Genomic DNA, 18,891 nt, shown 5'->3' with positions numbered 1-18,891 from the left:
TGGCATGCTGAGCTGCAGCTGCTCCCATGTGAGCATCATCATCACTGTCATCATCATTCCCCTGTGCATCAGCATCCATATCATCTCCAGGGAAAGGAGTCAGAGGCCTCAAAAGAAAAGCATTGTCATTCTTGAATGGCCTGAAAGGTGTGTGCTTGCTTTCACATAACCCTCTAAAGCTAGACTTAACCTTGATGATGGACATAATGTATGGAGCAAAATATAAGTTCATCTCCATGTTAAGCCTCAAATCTGCAAGCTGATCCATGATAAGAGCAATGACATTTATTCTATTTCCGTTCATGACATGAGATATCACATTCCAATAGTGCCCTCTGATCTTGTCCTTATTGCCACTCTTAGGCATGAATGTGACTCTAACAATCTTATTGATCACTGCAGGATGATGCCTCAGACCCTGAGTGCCCCCAAAGGTTCTAGCAATTCCAAGATGTGCAGGCTCATAAAACATGGGGTAGTCATTCTCATCTAGAGAGTTTTCTAACACAACATTCACACTTTGCTCACTAGTGATGAAATTATAATCCAATTGATTTGCCTCAGCAAACTGTGCAAATGTAGCACCAAAGGTTCTTTTGCCAGTTGTCCACCTAAATGTTTCCTCAACCATGTTGATCTCTAGAGTGGCATAGAACTGGCGTATCACAGTTTCATTCCAATCACACCTACACTGCAAAAAATTTGCTAACCCCATTTGCTGAAATCTATCTACTAGATCAGTCATGACTTGTTGTTGTCTCATATAGCCTAGGTCAATGGTCTGATGTTTGAATACATTTTTCTTGACTAGATGACCAAAGTAGACATCTTTTTGTACCTCGGTTTTGAAGAAGAGAATGTTGGTGTCACGAGGCAAGCTGAACTGATCCACTGCTCTTGCATTTGCATAGCTTTCTACAGTCCACTGTCGGCTAGGTAGATCTAGCCCCATCAAATCTGTAACATCATTATCAACCCCCTCAGTATCTTCCTCTGAAGACTCATCACCTGCATTTCCTACTGAAGAAGCTGCAGCCATCTCACTGACATTTGGAGCATAGTCCACATCATCGGAGTCATCACTGTCTCTTTGCCTTTTAGAAGTCATTGCCTTCTTGATTTTAGAAGCAGTGGCCTTGATGATCTTCTGGGGTGGCCTGAGATTAAGATTTAACCATAAGAACAATTACTAAAGTCATAGGATCAATCCATAATGATATAAGTCAATTCAGCATTTCTGAAAAATCTGATACAGGCGGACCGTCCGCACTTCTGAACGCGGACCGTCCGCGGTTCATGAATACCACTGTGGACCGTCCGCGTCCAGCAGGCGGACTGTCCGCGACCCATCTGTTCTGCGCAGGAACACAAAATCGCCCTCATCTTTGATTCATCCATATTTTGAGTTTCGATTCAAATCCACCAACCAAATTTTAACTATAGCATCTCCTCATCACTAGGAATAAGATCCCCCAAGTATTTTCAAGAATCTATGGTCCAAAAATAGATCGGAGCATCTAACCCTAACTCTTTCCAATAAAGAAATCCAAGAACAAGAGTTAGGGATTCGTCAAAATACCGAGAGGACATGATGCACAATCTTGAGAAGAGTCCGGGGATGTTCTCGGACCGTCCAGGAATCACGCCAAAAATCCTTGATCATGTTGTCTCCCCCACGTGCTTGAGAGAGAAAGAGAGAGAGACTTTTGGAGGATGTGTGCGGTTTGGTGGAGGATTGTGAGAGGGACATCCATTATAAGTAGTCTGGCCGACCCCACCTTTCTGTGCATTCGCGGACTGTCCGCGATATCCTGGCGGACCGTCCGCCTTTGAATTTTTACACTTCAACTCGACTAACACTGCCTCTGGCAAATTCTGCACAGCCTCTGGCGGACCGCCCGCGGTCCTTTGGCGGACCGTCGGCAGTGTATTTCTGCGATTTGAGAATCTTTCTGCAGAGCCTCTGGTGAACAAGTCCCATGAACGGCGGACTGTCCGCCCATTACCCGCGGACTGTCCGCAGTACCAAATTTCAGACAGCCCAGAATTTTGGTAATTTTCACAATTCCAACTCCAATTTGGGATCATTGCTCATATAAAAATCCAAAAATCTCAAATATTTCATGAAAACCTTCAAAAGACTCAAATGAGCAAGTTTCAACAAGAATTCAAAAATAAGTCAAGTAAAATCATGAAAACTCATAATTGGCTCTAAAATACCTCAAAAAATCAGAAAAATGAAACAAAGAGTGCATGGAAGAACCATATGCCACATGAGCTAGTTTTCAAGCCACATTTGAGAAGTCAATGATATTTAACTCATTTCTTAACTTGCAAAACCGAGATTCATCCAAAGGCTTGGTAAATATATCGGCTAATTGATCATCCGTGCCAATACCATCAATCTTGATATCACCCTTGTTCACATGATCTCTAAGAAAATGATGGCGGATATCAATATGTTTGGTTCTTGAATGTTGAACCGGATTAGAAGCACTCTTCACGGCACTTTCATTATCACACAACAAGAGAATTTCATCAAATTTCACACCATAATCGAGAAGAGTTTGCTTCATCCATAACAATTGTGCACAACAACTTCCGGCCGAGATATATTCCGCTTCGGCGGTTGAAAGAGCCACGGAATTTTGCTTCTTTGATGACCAAGATACAAGAGATCTTCCAAGAAATTGACAACCACCGGATGTGCTTTTTCTATCAACCTTGCACCCCGCATAATCCGAATCCGAGAATCCAACCAAATCAAAATGAGCACTCTTGGGATACCATAAGCCAATATTAGGAGAATATTTCAAGTATCTCAAGATCCTTTTGACGGCGGTCAAATGACATTCTCTAGGTGCGGCTTGAAATCGTGCACACATGCAAACACTAAACATGATGTCGGGCCTAGATGCGGTTAAATAAAGCAAACTACCAATCATAAAATGGTAAAGCTTTTGGTCAACCGGGTTACCTCCCTCATCTAGGTCGAGATGCCCATTGGTGGCCATAGGAGTCTTGATTGGTTTTGCATCTTCCATACCAAATTTCTTCAAGATATCCTTCACATATTTTGATTGACACACAAAGGTGCCTTTCTTGAGTTGCTTGATTTGAAGTCCAAGAAAGAAACTCAATTCACCAATCATGGACATCTCAAATTCCCTAGACATCATTTCACCAAATTCCTCACAAAAACTTGGGTTAGTTGAACCAAAGATAATATCATCAACATAAATTTGACAAACAAACAAATCTTTACCAATTGCTTTAGTGAACAAAGTAGTGTCAACCTTACCAATTTTGAAGCCCTTAGAGATAAGAAAGTCCCTCAATCTTTCATACCAAGCTCGTGGAGCTTGCTTAAGATCATAAAGAGCTTTAGAGAGCTTGTATACATGATTTGGCTTCTTGGGATCTTCAAAACTGGAAGGTTGCTCAACAAAAACAAGTTCACTAATCTTGCCATTCAAGAAAGCACTTTTCACATCCATTTGAAAAAGTTTTATGTTGTGAGAGCAAGCATAAGCTAATAAAATTCTAATAGCTTCTAATCTAGCAACGGGAGCGAAAGTTTCACCGAAATCCAAACCTTCGACTTGAGTGAAGCCTTGAGCTACCAATCTTGCCTTGTTTCTCACAACCATTCCATCTTCATTTTGCTTGTTTCTAAAGACCCATTTAGTGCCAATAACATTATAATTCTTGGGCCTCTCAACTAGATCCCAAACTTGATTCCGGGTGAAATTATTTAATTCTTCATGCATAGCATTCACCCAATCCGGGTCTCTCAATGCTTCATCTACACGGTTAGGTTCAAGAAAAGATACAAAAGAATAATGTTCACAAAATGAAGCAATGCGGGATCGAGTTTGGACACCCTTACTAATATCACCCATGATTTGATCCACCGGATGATCCTTTGCAAGAACATGATGAATTCTTTGAGGAACAATGGGTTCTTGAGTTGATGAAGAAGGTGCACTAGATGAACAAACTTGATCTTGTACTTGAGAATCATTATTACTTGAATCTTGTACAATTGGTTGTGCTTGATCATTTGAGATAGAAGTTGAAGGATTAACTCTAATAGAGATAGAAGGATCATCTTCATCTTCATCTTCTTCTCTTGGTCTAACATCACCAATTGACATGTTTTTCATTGCATTTCTCAAACCATCACTTCTCACATCATCAAGATTTTCTTGTTCATTGTGAGACCCATTGGTTTCATCAAACTCAACATCATATGCTTCTTCAACAATGCCATGTGTTTTGTTGTAGACCCGATAAGCCTTACTACTAGATGAATATCCAAGAAGAAAACCCTCATCACATTTGCTTTGAAACTTTGATAACCGAGTTCCCTTCTTGAGAATATAGCATTTGCAACCAAACACTCTAAAATATGATATATTTGGCTTCCTTCCAATGAGCAACTCATATGGGGTCTTGTTATGAAATCTATGGCAATACAATCTATTAGAGGCATGACAAGCCGTGTTAATTGCTTCGGCCCAAAAACTATCCGAAACATTATACTCGGAGAGCATTGATCTTGCCATATCAATCAAGGTTCTATTTTTCCTCTCAACAAGACCATTTTATTCCGGAGTGTACTTGGTTGAGAATTCATGCTTGATTCCTTTCACATCACACCATTCCTCAACTCTTGTGTTTCTAAACTCACTTCCATTGTCACTCCTCACTTTCTTCACCTTGAGCTCAAATTCATTTTCGGCCCTTGTAAAGAATTTCTTGAATGTGTCATATGTATCGGCCTTGTCATGAAGAAAGAAAACTCATGTATATCTTGAGTAATCATCCACTACCACAAGGCAATAGCAATTTCCACCAATACTTCTATATGTTGTAGGACCAAATAAATCCATATGCAATAATTCTAATGGTCTCTCGGTTGACATGACACTCTTAGTGGGATGAGTATTTGCAACTTGCTTTCCGGCTTGACATGCACTACATACTTTATCTTTTTCAAACTTCACATTTTTCAACCCAACTACTAAATCATGCTTCAAAAGTCGGTTGAGTTGCTTCATGCCAACATGACCAAGCCTTCTATGCCATAACCAACCCATAGATGATTGAGTGAACAAGCAAGCGGACAAGTTTGCCTCTTTATTAGCAAAATCCACAAGATATACATCCTCATGTCTAAATCCCGTAAAGATGTGATCTTTTTCATCCAAGCTAGTCACTACCACATCATCTTTAGTGAAGCTACACTTATATCCACAATCACAAAGTTGAGTGACCGCTAAGAGATTAAACTTGAGAGAATCAACCAACAATACTTTTGAAAGAGAATGATCGCTTGAGATAGGAATTGTACCAACTCCTTTGACTTTGCCCCGGCTATTGTCACCAAAGATGATGTCACTATAGCCACCCACATTCTCATCTAGAGAGGAAAACATCATTGGATCTCCGGTCATGTGTTGAGTGCAACCACTATCAAGCACCCAATGTCTTCCTCCGGACTTGTAATTCACCTACAAAGAGGAAGTAACTCTTTTAGGTACCCAAACTTTCTTGGGTCCTTGAACGTTAGTGACCACGTTAGTGACCAAGACTTTTGGCACCCAAATGGCATTCTTTTTAGCACCATTTATAGGTATCCCAACAAATTTTGCACTAACATAGCCATTTGAATTTTTCATAAGCATGTAACTTGAATCAAAGGATATGACTTTCTTGTTGGTGCAATTCTTCTCAACATGACCAACCTTCTTGCATTTTTCACAATATGGCTTGCCACTACTCTTCACAAAAGTAGTTTTGGTTTGCACAAAAGCCTTCTTCCCTTTCTTAGGAATATATCCAAACCCTTGCTTGTTCAAGGTGAACTTATGGCTTGCCCAACAATGATTAAACTTGGCTCGCCCAACAATGATTAAACTTGGCTCTACTATCATAGCACTTTCTCAAATCATTAGTTAAGCAAGTAATCTCTTTCTTTAACAAATCATTTTCCATAATAAGAGATTCATTGCAAGACGAGTTATCAATTTTGGTGCAAAAAGAACTAGTAGAGCTAGAGCCACAAGATTTATCATCAATTAAATCACAACTAACACCAATGCTCAATGTTGCTTTTCTTTCATGACTAAGAAAGGTATTGTGAGCTTCCTCAAGCTTCTCATGAGTTTCTTTGAGATTCTCATGAGAAGCCTTTAGCTCCTCATAGGAATCTTGAAGAGAAGTAAACTTCAACTTCAAGTCCTTCAACTTAGCCTTTTCTTTTGTCATGAATTCATCGGCATCATTAAGCATTTCAACAAGATCATCATATGAAAATTCATCAAGTTCACCATCTTGTTGTACCTTTGCACCACCCTTTCCCATAAGACAATGTGGTGTAGAGAAGAGTGATGGAGCCTCCTTGATGGCGATCCCGGCAACTCCCTTAGATGGCTTGTCATCATCATCATCATCATCATCATCGGAGCTTGCATCGGAATCCCATTCAACAAAATAAGCTTGGCCATTCTTCTTCTTCTTGATGAACTTCTTCTTCTTCTTTTCATCATTTTTCTTGTCCTTTTTCTTGTTTGGACAATTGACAATGATATGACCTACTTCACCACAATTGAAGCAAGTCTTGTCCACAAAAGGATTTTTTCTTGATGATTGACCTCTCTTGCCAAAGTTCTTCTTGCTCATCATTCTATTGAATCTCTTGACAAAGAGAGTCATCTCCTTATCTGATTCTTCTTCTTGGCATCCACTTTCTTCTTCATTTTTGCTATCATGAGCTTTGAATGCCACACTTTTCTTTTTCATATCAATTTCTCCCCCATGAGCTTCATCTTGAGATTTCTTGAACATGTCATGGGTGAGGATTTCTCCCAATATTTGTGTAGGAGTTGCGGTCTTCACATTTGACCTTACAAGTAAGGTCACAATTGTGTCATATCTTTCCGGAAGACATCTAAGAAACTTGTGGTTGAAATCCCCATCCGGTACCTCAAATCCAAGTCCCTTGAGGTCATTCACAATGTCATTTAGCCGGTTGAACATCTCGGCTATACTCTCATCCTTCTTCATGGTAAATTCACTAAAATTCCCTTTAAGCAAATATAGCTTGGCCTCTTTCACAGTTGATGTACCCTCATGAATTTCCATGAGCTTCTTCCATATGTCATTTGCATTTGTGGGGCTCTTGACTCTATTAAATTCATTTACATCAAGAGCACTAAAGAGCACATTAACCCCTTGATCATTTAGTGTCTCATTTTCCTCATCTAAGGGTGTCAAACTCTTTGGGTCCAAAATGACATATTGTAACACCCTAATTTAAATTTCAGTATTTAATAATAAATTTAATTGGCTTTATTTAAATTTCTAAGGTTTATTGTGTTTAGTATGGCATTTAATTCAATTTGGTTCCTTAATGATTAAAATTTATCATAGGTTTAATTCTGGTGTTGCATTCATGCTGATGCATTGTTTTCATTGTTTGATTTCATAGGGGTTTGAATTCAAATTTTCTTTTGAATTCAAATAGTTGAGCTTGAGTGAGAAATAGAATAGAAATAGAAGTAGAAAAGGAAAGGAACCCAACAACCCAAACCCACCAGCCCAGCTAAACCCCAGAACCCGGCCCAGGAAATCCAAAGTCAACCCGGCCCAAGCACCCCAACAGCCCAGCTCCCCTTCTCCTTTTCCTCCTCCCCGCGCACGCTTTTCCTCTCCGCTGCTCGGCCCGCTACCGCTGCTCGGCCCGCATCGCTCTCCTCGCCCTCTCCCGCGCCAGCGGCCCAGCAAGCGCTCCCTCCCTCTCTCCGCTTCAGCCCGACGCGCACCGCGCGCACACACCCGACCGATGGGGCGGCCCTACCCGTCAGCCAGCGCGCCGCACGCTCACGCTCGGCCGCTCCCCACAACTCGCTGACCCGCCGGTCCCACCCGCCAGTGTCACACGCTGCCCAAACCCGCTGACGGTCCGGGCCCAGCTGCCAGCTCCGTCTTCCCCGCAGAGCCGCAACGCCTGCCCGAGATTTCCGCGACTTTCCCCGCGGGCGCGCACGCCGAGATTCCCGGCCCTGCCCTTCTTAACCCCAGCCGCACCCCCCTGCGCCCCCATCTCACCCCGCAGCGCCGCACAACCCTAGCCGCCGCCTTGCCTCTGCTCGGAGCGGAGCAGCGCCGCGACTCCACGCCGGTGAGCCCCTGCTCCATCTCATTTCGCCACCTCCGGTGACTACGGACTTAATTGGCCCCTGGGACACCTTCGCAGGACCCGCACGGACACCTCCGGCCGGTCCAGCACCCGGAATCGCCCTGCGTCGACTCCGTTGCCACGCTCCGTCGAGCTCCGCCGCCAGGTTCACGCCGCCGACACCCTGCGCCACGCCATCCGTCCGATTCCACCCTCGGTGAGCATCACGTTGGCCCCTCCTTTCATTTGCGCTGGGTATTTAGGCCCGTAGCCCCTGGAAGCACCGGAACGCCGCCCGCTGGCGAGCTAGCGCCGCCCGGCGCCATGGCGAACCCCGCAGGATCCCTTACCGAGCCCAGCAGTAGCCCTAGGTGGATCACGCGTGTCGCGGTGATCATTCCAGGGCCAAATCCGAGGCAAATCGGCCACGGGAACACCGGTTTCGGGCCTCTCCGGCGAGGCGCCGCCGCGGGAAAGGTTTCCCGGCGACCAGCGCCGCCGCCGTCGCCCCCTCTCAACCCTGGCCATCCGATCCGAGATGGACGCCCGTGATTAGATCCCCAAACCGATCAGATCTGGACCATCAGATCCGGATCCAACGGCTGAGATCCAACCGTACCCCTTCGGCCTGTCACATTTGCTAAAGAGCCCTCGCCTTTCTTGGAAATGAACCCGCAGTCCCTCCCTTTTCAAAAATAATTACAGTTTGGCCCAAATTTTTGCACGGACCCCCCTGAGTTTTCCAGAAATCAAACCCGCCGTCCAGCACTCTTTCTTTTACATGTTAGACCCCTGAATTAATGTTTATTTATGTTTAGGTCCTCGGTTTTAGCAGAAAAGCCCCTGGGACCCTGTTTTTCTTACAATTAAGCCCCTAGAACTTGATTTTAGCCTAGAAAATGCGTTTTAGCTCCGTTTTTAGCGCTCTTTATATCCACGCGATCGTTGTAACGCGTAGAATAGTTTTAGAGTAGTTTAGTGTGCTGTTTTTATGTATTGATGTACTGTTTCTTAGTTTTTGTTAATGTTTGTTTGTATGCTTATTTTCGTGCATTGTTTTGGCCATGTGTTCGTGAGTAGACGTTGATCCATCTGAGGAGCCTCAGTACCAGTACCAGGAGCAGCCGTCTTCCGAGCACTTTGAGCAGCAGCAGGAGCAGTACGAGGAAGGCAAGTATAACATGAACAACCTATCATCTTTAAATACAATTTCATACTGCATTTTAATACTGTATGCCTATAAGGATTTCCTAGCCACTTTATATCCTTTATATATACCTTTGGGTTGCATTTTGGTTAGTTGTGCTAGGTTGCTGCGCTATAACACACTTTGGTCCTTTTTAATTAATTTGATTAATGGTTTACTTGAATTTAATTCTGAGAGTGGCACTCTGTGTGGCTTGAGTGGCTCACGTCTCGTTAAAATTGGCTTTTGTTAGAAACATGGTTTAGGGGGCCAGCACGGTGCTTAGTGCTTGGTTGGCCACTCTCCATAAGGACCGGTTCATAGAGCGACAACCTGGGACAACAGCGCTACCACAAGGCTAGAATGGGATAGACTTGGCGTAATAATTAGATCTTTTTGGTTTGGAGTAACTTCCCTGCGGGGCAAGAGTAGTAAGCTTCAATGGTCCCTGCTCCTCCGGCTTGGTCTGTGCTTGGATTGCGCTCCTGTGCTTGTACCCCCGGAGGTGGGCCCCATCGTCGCCGACCTAACTCTCGCGGTTACGCCTTACCAACGAGATTCTTTGTAAAGGCCTCGTAGTGGGTCGGTAGTCATCTCACCTAAGGAAGTGTGATGAACCTCTAGCGTAGCTCACGGCTTGTGGGTAAAGATGTGCGACCTCTGCAGAGTGTAAAACTGGTATACTAGCCGTGCTCACGGTTATGAGCGGCCCAGATCCTCCTTTTGATTAGTGAAGTTATCTCCTTCCGACGAGGGAGGTGCTTCTCGGGGTTACCTTGGTGGCTTGGTTTTGGTATGGTTCTCAGTAGTAATATGTTTAATCTTGATTAATTACTATGCAACTGGGTTAATGGTAATTCATCAACTCGTAGTAAATAGTTTTAATAAAATTTTGCCAACACTTAAAAGCTAATGCAGTTGAGTCAGCCAGCCTAGAGCCTCATAGTTTGTGTTATACTTGTTGAGTATAAGTTGTGTACTCACCCTTGCCTCTTCTCTACCTTTTCCTCTTGGTTACGCTACTGCTGCTCAGTTCCTGCCGACACGAGGGAGTTCGTCCAGCGCTACCAGGACTACGAGGACTTCTAGGTGTTCGTCTCCCAGTCGACGTCCCTGTGGCGCCCTGCTTCAGCTTCGGAGAGCTTTATTCGTATTTTGTACTTCGCTTCCGCTGTTTCAGACATTTTGTCATTAATGTAATAAATAACATTCGTATTTCGATTTATTATGTCTTATTCGTGATATGTGCTGTGATATACTGTTCATTCTGTTGTATATACGTGTGACTTGATCCTGGCACGTATATGATTGCTCGGTTTATGTCCCTTTATAAACCGGGTGTTACACATATCCATCATTTACTACTCTCCATAGCTTTCTACTCATGGCTTTGAGATGAGCCGACATCCTAGTCTTCCAATAATCATAATTGTTCCCATCAAAGAACGGTGGCTTCCCAATATGAATCCCTTGATCACTAGTCATTGTTCTACTCCAAGATGGTTAAATCCGCAATTAATGGAGTACTTAGCTCTGGTACCACTTGTAGGATCAAGAACACCGACTAGAGGGGGGTGAATAGGCGGTTTAAAATCTAAAGCCAACAACACTAGAGAAATTTAATTAGTAACAAAGAAAAGCCCTATGTCAAGCTATTACTATCTCTAGATGGGTTTGCAACCTAGGGTGACAAGATACAAATCAAGCTCTAGTAAATTAAAATGCTCAAAGTAAAAGCAAGAATTAAAGTGAGCAAGAGAAGTAACCAAGCTTGACACAAGAAATTATCCCGTGGTGTCGATGACTTGCCGGTCACCCCTAATCCACGTTGAGGTGGATTCCAAGAATCAACCACTCCTCTATCAAGAACCTCTTGATCTTGAGCCGGCTTGAATCAAGGAACCGCTCCACACCTCGATTCCACTAGAGTTGCTCTTCACCACTCCGGTGAGGTGAGCACAAGACCTCTCACAACCGAAATCGGGGCTCCTCAACAATCTCCTTGGAGGTGCTCCACGAAATCCTCTTCTCCAAGCCGTCTAGGGAGCGGCAACTCCCAAGAGTAACAAGTTGATGACGCTTGCTTGAACTTTCCCTAATGCCACAAAGCTCAAACTCTTGATGCAATGCACTAGGAAGCTCTCACACCCTCAAAAATGCAATCTCTAAGCAAGTATGTGTGAGAGGGAGGCCTTAGCTCTAATGTGTCAAGAATACTGTCCAAATGGCCAAGAGACCCACCCAAAGGCCGGGCAATGGGTATATATAGACACCCCTTCAAAAACTAGCCGTTACACTCTTTTCTGCGAAGTCGCAGACCGTCCGCGTTTCAAAAACCGGACTGTCCACCGTTATAAACCAGTGAGTCAGAGTGCATTTAATGCGTGTCAGAACTAGCCGTTAAGCCCTGGCGGACCGTCCGTGCCCCAGTGGTGGACCGTCCGCAGTTAAGAGTTCCACACCACCAGAGACTAACATCGTCTCTGGAACAACTTTGAGATTAGCCTGCGGACCGTCCGCGCCTCAGGAGCGGACCGTCCGCAGTTTACTTTTTAGCCCAAACCAGAGAAACAACCTCTCTGGTACAAATCTGAAATTAGCCGGCGGACCGTCCGCGCCCCATCGGCGGACTGTCCGCCGTTCAACTTTGAAGCCCACACCAAAGAGACACCCTTTCTGGTACAAATTTGAAATACAGTGGCGGACCGTCCGCCGACCTGGGCCGGACTGTCCGCCAGCCCACCAGAGCCTCTGCAAGCTCTCTGGAACGGTCGCGGACTGTCCGCCCCTCCTGGTGCGGACTGTCCGCCGTTACTCAGTCGGCTCTCAAACTAAGTCTTTTTCAAATCTTTTCAAAATGCCGTTAGCCCTCATGCATGCAACTAGACATTTTGAGCAAAATGGCACTAAAGACCCGTCAAGCATGAGTATACAACCCCTCTTGATAGTACGGCTATCTATCCAACAAATCCGGTCACTTTTCATCCACTAAACGCCTTGTGACCGGTAAAATGCAAAAGCCCTATTTTATACCTTTGCCTTGTGCCCAAGCTTTGCTCATCATCTCCAAAACTCCATACGTTCACAACTAAATCTCTTTCATCCATGGATCAACCTATACTCATTATCTCAAATGAAATCGTTAATCCACAAACCGTTGTCATTAATTACCAAAACTCGAATTAGGGGCCTAGATGCTTTCACTGGTGTGCATCTGCATCCTGATCAGGTAGTGGACCCTGATTCTCCTAATCCTCCTCCTGAACCTCATCATATCTGCCCTCAGAAGGAACTCTCACATGCTTAGGATGTTTAATCCTAAGCGGCTCATGCTTCACCTCCATACCAAAGTTTCTCCTGGTGACCTTCAGTATCACTCTCATAATATATGGTGCATAGCCACATGTCTTCAAGGGAGTCTCAGAAATATGCTTGATCTCCTCCCATATGAATTCACCAACACTGAAGTCACCACCTCTGGGATCAGGCTGCATCCTGCTCATCAAGTTCTCGGCGTGTGCTGAGATATCACTGGGATTCCCATCCCGGGGTGTAATAGTCTTCCTGAACAACCTGTTCAGGATGGAGTAGTAGGTGTACAACCCCGTGAACTTGCCTGCATTGCCAATCCTATCCCTTTGATACATGAATCTCACCTGATCAGCTGTCAAGGGATGGTCATAGTGAAGCTTAGGACGATTCACGTCCTGATCATCAAGTCTCAAGTACCAACAGAAGGAAGTGTATGAGCACTGGTAGTGGTGTCCCTCTGTCATCCAGTAGATAGTCCTCTCATTACCATTCTCTGCATCATGCCCAAAGTATACTGTTGCATAGAACTGGGCTATCATCTCCTTGTTCCAATCATGCTGGAACCCCATGATGTCCTTGATGTGCCTGTCCTGACACATCTGAGCCACCTCATCACAAATCTCATTGCCCAAATTTGCCATTTGTGTCCAATCAACCCACTAGACCTATGAAGCAATGCCTGCCTTGGCCAGAATCACGGACTGGTAGAAGTCCTACTAAAAGCGAGTGTGAAACATGTAATCAACTGTGTCCTTTGGGACCTCCAAAGACTCTGACGCCTCAGCAAACATGCATCCGCTGTCATCCCGGTGTTGTAGCCTTTATATCAATCATGAATCCCTTGGTCTCAATTTTCTTTTACAACTTTGCTTGCCATTTTGAGTCCCACATAAATTCACAAGCTTTAATACTTGAGAGCTTTCAAATTAAACATGAATACCTTGCTCTATTTTTCTTTTCTTATTTTGCTTGTCACATACATATTATACCAATGGGATAAACATACTTGCTTGCAACACATGAGCTATCTCATTTAATACCAATTACTTAATTAAATACCTGCTCATAATCCCATGCAAATAAGTTAGTCCTTTAATCATGTTGTCAATCAATGCTACAAAACCCACTAGAGGCCTAGATGCTCTTTCAGGGACATACATGGTGCCCGATAGGGGTGTCCGCCTCCACCTCGGGGAGATGACCGTTGGCCGCTTCGGGGCAGGCGCTTTCCCCAAGACGGCCGGAGCAGCGACAATGGAGGAAGCAGCGATGGCGTGGGAGACGCCGACGAGGAGTCCACCAGGATGGGGGAGACTGCGCGCGGGCGCTTGGTTCCTCCCTGGCTTGACTCCGGTGCGTCCCCCCTCGCCCTGGCAAAGCCGCCTCCTCCCGGTTCCTGGGCACGACCACCGTCACCACCTGGAGGGGGGGCGGAGGCAGCTGGGCCAGTCCCCGCTCATCCATCTCCGGGAGGCAACTGAGCACGGCCCCCGCCTCCGGATCCTCGTATAGGGGCGTCACCCCCTCAGGGAGGAAGGACACCACCGGACCTTTCTCCTATAGGGCCACGTCCAACCACTGCGCCACCATGTTGGCGTCCGGGTTAAACTCCACGCCGTGCATCAGGCGGCCGGCGTCATCATCGCCGGTGTAAAACCAGGCCGGGTGAGGACGGGCCTGCAGCGGAGCCAGGCAGTAGCAGAAGAAGTCCGCAACCACCATGGTCACGGTGAGGCCCACCTGTCGGAGCGAGTTGAACCGCTCCAGCACCGGCTCCCATGCTGCGCCCAGCGCTGGTTTGTCGGTCCACTGGGCGTTGACCGCCGGCGGCCCCTGGGGAAGATGGAGACAGAAGGACAGGTTGTCAACCTCGACGTACAACCAATGTTGCTACCAGCTCTCCCACTTGTCCCGCCGGATGGTGCGGTGCTGCGGGGCGGCGTCGGGGCCGGGGAGATGGAGCCAGACCGAACCGGGGCGTAGAAGTGGCGGAAGGGCTCCACCGTCGGCCGCACCCCCACAAACATCTCGCAGGCGTGCACGAAGAGCGCCAGCATGAGGACAGTGTTGGGGGTGAGGTGCACCAGGTGGAGGGCGAACTCCTCCAACAACGCCACGAAGAACGGCGAGAAGGCAGGAGCCAGCCCCACCACCAGGAAGGAGAGGAAGATCACCACCTCTCGAGCATTGCAGGGCACGGGGAAAGCTCCGTCCCAGCGCAACATGGTGCCTGCCGGCACCAGCTTCTTGGCCACCCCCATGCCGTCGTCGACTACATTGGACGGCCCGAAGTCCAGCACGCGGGTGCCGCTCGCTTGCGGGCCGTGATGAGTCATAGCGGGGGCTAAGGAAGAAGAGGGGGAGCTGGAGACGATGATGGAGAAGAAGGCTTGATGGCTGCAAGAAGGCATAGCGGCCAGCTGTGCCCTCCCCTCCGCTTATTTATTTATGGGAGGGGAGGAGGCAAATCGACAGGGGGATCGTTGTTGACGGTCGTTAAGTGTGAAATATGACCGTCAACTATACTCATAAAAGAAGGAAAACTATACATCTTACTCACATATTTGTATCATTAACGTATCGATGCCTTAGAGGGGAATTTTATTCCTTTCATTGAGGGCGACCGTGCGTATATCGACGAGGCTTACTTGATTCAAGGTCACACACTCAAGAAAAGCCCGAATGACTCTTTGATTTTCTTCTACTTGGGCTTTACAAATGAGATTCCGCTGCCCAATGCGGAGTTCCATTTGTATAATTGTCATTCGCTAACCATCCCTCTCTTTCCACGAGAAGGAGGTCGTAGCCATAGATCTTCTGGTTTGCCTGGCAGGATGACAAGAAGCAGGACCAGAAGGGAAGCAGAGTCGACACCATCGCCTCAGCAGCCATATCACTCACATCAGCATGAGACCAGTGGTTCGTCATGGCACAGCGCCAGCACTGAGGAGTGGGCACGGCAGGCACTAGGCCGCCGGTCCACCAGGTCCAGCTCTAGTGGAGCCCCGGCGGACATCCTCATCCCGAGGTTTCGGTGCCATCACCCAGCTGCTAGGTGAGCTGCGGGTGCAGTGAGACAACATACAAGAGATGCTGAACCAACATATCGATACTACCCAAGCATGGCAGCGTCACACTGGCGAGAGAATCCACGACATGGAGCAGTTGCAGTTGCAGTTCCAGCGACAGGAGGAGTGGAGGGCATACTGCCGCTGGACGGGCTTCAACCCCGACCAGCCGTAGTAAGCCTGAAGCTAGCTTGGGGGATGACCCCCACGAGAGGTAACTTGTATCATTTACCTTTATTGCTTTCATAACCTTGCATGAAACCCATAAAAATTTGAAAAATCGGAAAATCCATAAAAAATTGCATAACTAAAAACAAATAAAATTTTGCAAAACTTAGAAAACACCAAAAATATTTATTTAATATGTGTAGTAAGCATGGCGTAAGTTTTCCTTGTTGAGATGATGAATAGTTGCTCTGTTAATTTCCTTCATATGCTTAGTTACAACTTCGTGCTCTACCTAGTTTTGGGTTTATTGGCTTAAAAGTTCAAAACCTTAAACTTGAAACTTGTGGGTAGCAAACAGCATGATCCAAATCTAGGTTGTTGTGAGCTATGATAATGTTAACTAGAGTTGCTATGATCTTCTCTTATGTGATACTTGATATCCGGAGTATTTAATTTTGAAAACACAAAAATATAATAAAGTTCCTCGATGATATGAAATTCCTATCCAAAGCCATATGTTGTTTTCATTGCAAAACCTTCCACATATGCAGCTTGCTATCTCATTGAGCTTTATCAAATTGTTGTGACCTTTAGTGAGATTTATTTTATACTCCCATGATCAAGATCACATACACATTTTCACCACATGCTATACTTCTACACTAGAAGTAAGCACACATCCATCCACAAAATAAAACTCCAAGTCCATGTATGACACCGCTCTCTCAAAAAATATATCAAGGATATGGGGCTATGCAAAAAGAAAAATAAAAGATGCATACCCAAAGAAGGTATGCCACATGCTTCGGCATGTCAAAAATAAAGGAAATAAAAGATGCATACCCAAAGAAGGTATGCCACATGCTTAGGCATGTCAAAAAAAAAGAAAAAGAAAAGATAGCCCCTTATCCAAAAAGAAAGAAAAAGAGAGAGATGATGCATACAAAAGGAGTTCATACACCATCCACCAAAAAAATATCCACACACTTGCACATCTTGATCAAGGTTTATGACTTGTTTCTCCTTTAGATCTGGTTTTTGACTTAGCAAAATATGAGAAGTAGGTATACCTTCAAATCCTCCATACCTACAGCTCCAAAAAAATAGCCATTAGAGATAGGTTGAGGAAGAAAGGCGTAATAAAAAGCCTTGGTAAGGAAATTACACACATTGAACGATCCGAGAGATCATCCGAGGAACTTTATAAATTTATTTTGAAAATTTTACAAAACCTCCGGATTGACGGTTGAACTGAAGAGAAAGAAATATGAGCACTCTATGATACCGTTCTGACTCTCAACCGCTAAAGATGAGGTGAAGCTATATGCTCCACAGGAGTAAGGTAAGAGGTAAGAACAAAGGCTAACTTATTCAAAATCAAGGTAAGAAGCATTCGGTTGTGCCTAAGTATGAGTTGGAAATTCAACATTGTAGCAACTCCTGATCAACAACGAGCGCCTTGTTTTGCTTAGGGACGAGCAAAAGGCTAGCTTGGGGGTTTTGTTGACGGTCGTTAAGTGCGAAATATGACCGTCAACTATACTCATAAAAGAAGGAAAACTATACCTCTTACTCACATATTTGTATCACTAACCTAGCTCCACAGTTGTTTTTGAAGATTTATGTTTTTAGGAACACAAGTCTGGAATAAGAAGAAAACACGACGAATACGCAGACAAAGTCGCAGACAATCGTGTCCTGCGTAACACATGCAAAGGAGGCCCACAAACCAGACCAAACCGACCAACCAAGCCCCGGCACCGACCATCTGACATCAGGACCCACCAGGAAGCAACCCAGACGAAGGCGGTGGTCAGAGGCAGCAAAGGGGGGGTCGGCCAACCCCACTTGGAGGCGTCTCCAAGAGATTTTTGGCGGGAAGGCTGATCTTATCCTCCTGATGGCGATTTGGCATGTTTCCATGTATGAAGATGGTGGGAACCGACCTCCACAAGCTATACAAAGGGCCTCTCATACCACTCACCACACACACCACTTGAAGGCCTCTCTCTCACACTCTTTTGTGACTTGTACTCCTTAGGGTAGTGGAGCTAGGCTAGTACTTCATCTCCTTAGCGAATCCAGTTGTCCTTGGGGTCGGCGAGCAATCCTCGGCCTCTGGTATGGCTTTGTATTCCGACTTTTGTTATGCTATTCATACTGAGTTCGTTCTTGGTTATCTTGCTATGTTCATAGCTTGCTTAGCCTTTATTTGTGCTTACTTAAGTTATACTAGTTGCTTGCTTAGACCAGATGATCTGGGTAAGGATATCGGTTCGTTGTGCTTTCGGGCTTGCTTTAGCATCTTACCTGTCCATCCGAAGGGTGGGGGACCCGGGGGTGATAGGGTAGTGACCTCATATGCGGGCATGGTGCCCGGGTATGTGGGATCCTTTGGATATGACGGTGCTATACAGTGTGACTGGGATAGACCGCAGGTGGTGACAGCCATGTCGGTTCGTCGGGAAGCTGCTTCTCGGTTAGCGTACTCCCTGACGTTCGGGTATCGTATAGGAGTTCATGCAAAGATGAAACGGGACTGAATGTTCTCCAGTGCGGGTCATTCTCTCCAATGTCTCTAATTTCCCGGCACCTACAGCTCTAAGCATGTGGCTAACATAACTTATCTGCTAACATGAATAGTATACTAGGATCTGTGCCTATGCTCCCACTAACCTTAGGTGTGCTTGTTTATTCTTTATTCATGAGGGTTGGTTGTTCTGTGTCTGTCACATTACCCCTGATTATCCTTTATTTATCACTTACCCCTGTGTAGTCAGTAATCTGGATCTTACTTCATAAGTGTCATGGTTATGGAACTAGTAAATATCTTTACACAACCTAGCCATCCCTTGGGAAAATATAAATAACGATACCCTGAATACTTCCGGGTGAAATGCTACAACGGTATATCTGTGCGCTTGCGGATCTTTCTGTAAACGTTAAGACATACCAACACGACATTCCCTTGG

This window comes from Panicum virgatum, chromosome 1N (genome assembly GCF_016808335.1).
Source record: "Panicum virgatum strain AP13 chromosome 1N, P.virgatum_v5, whole genome shotgun sequence".
NCBI lineage: Eukaryota > Viridiplantae > Streptophyta > Magnoliopsida > Poales > Poaceae > Panicum > Panicum virgatum.
Note: the sequence above shows the minus strand (reverse complement) of the source record.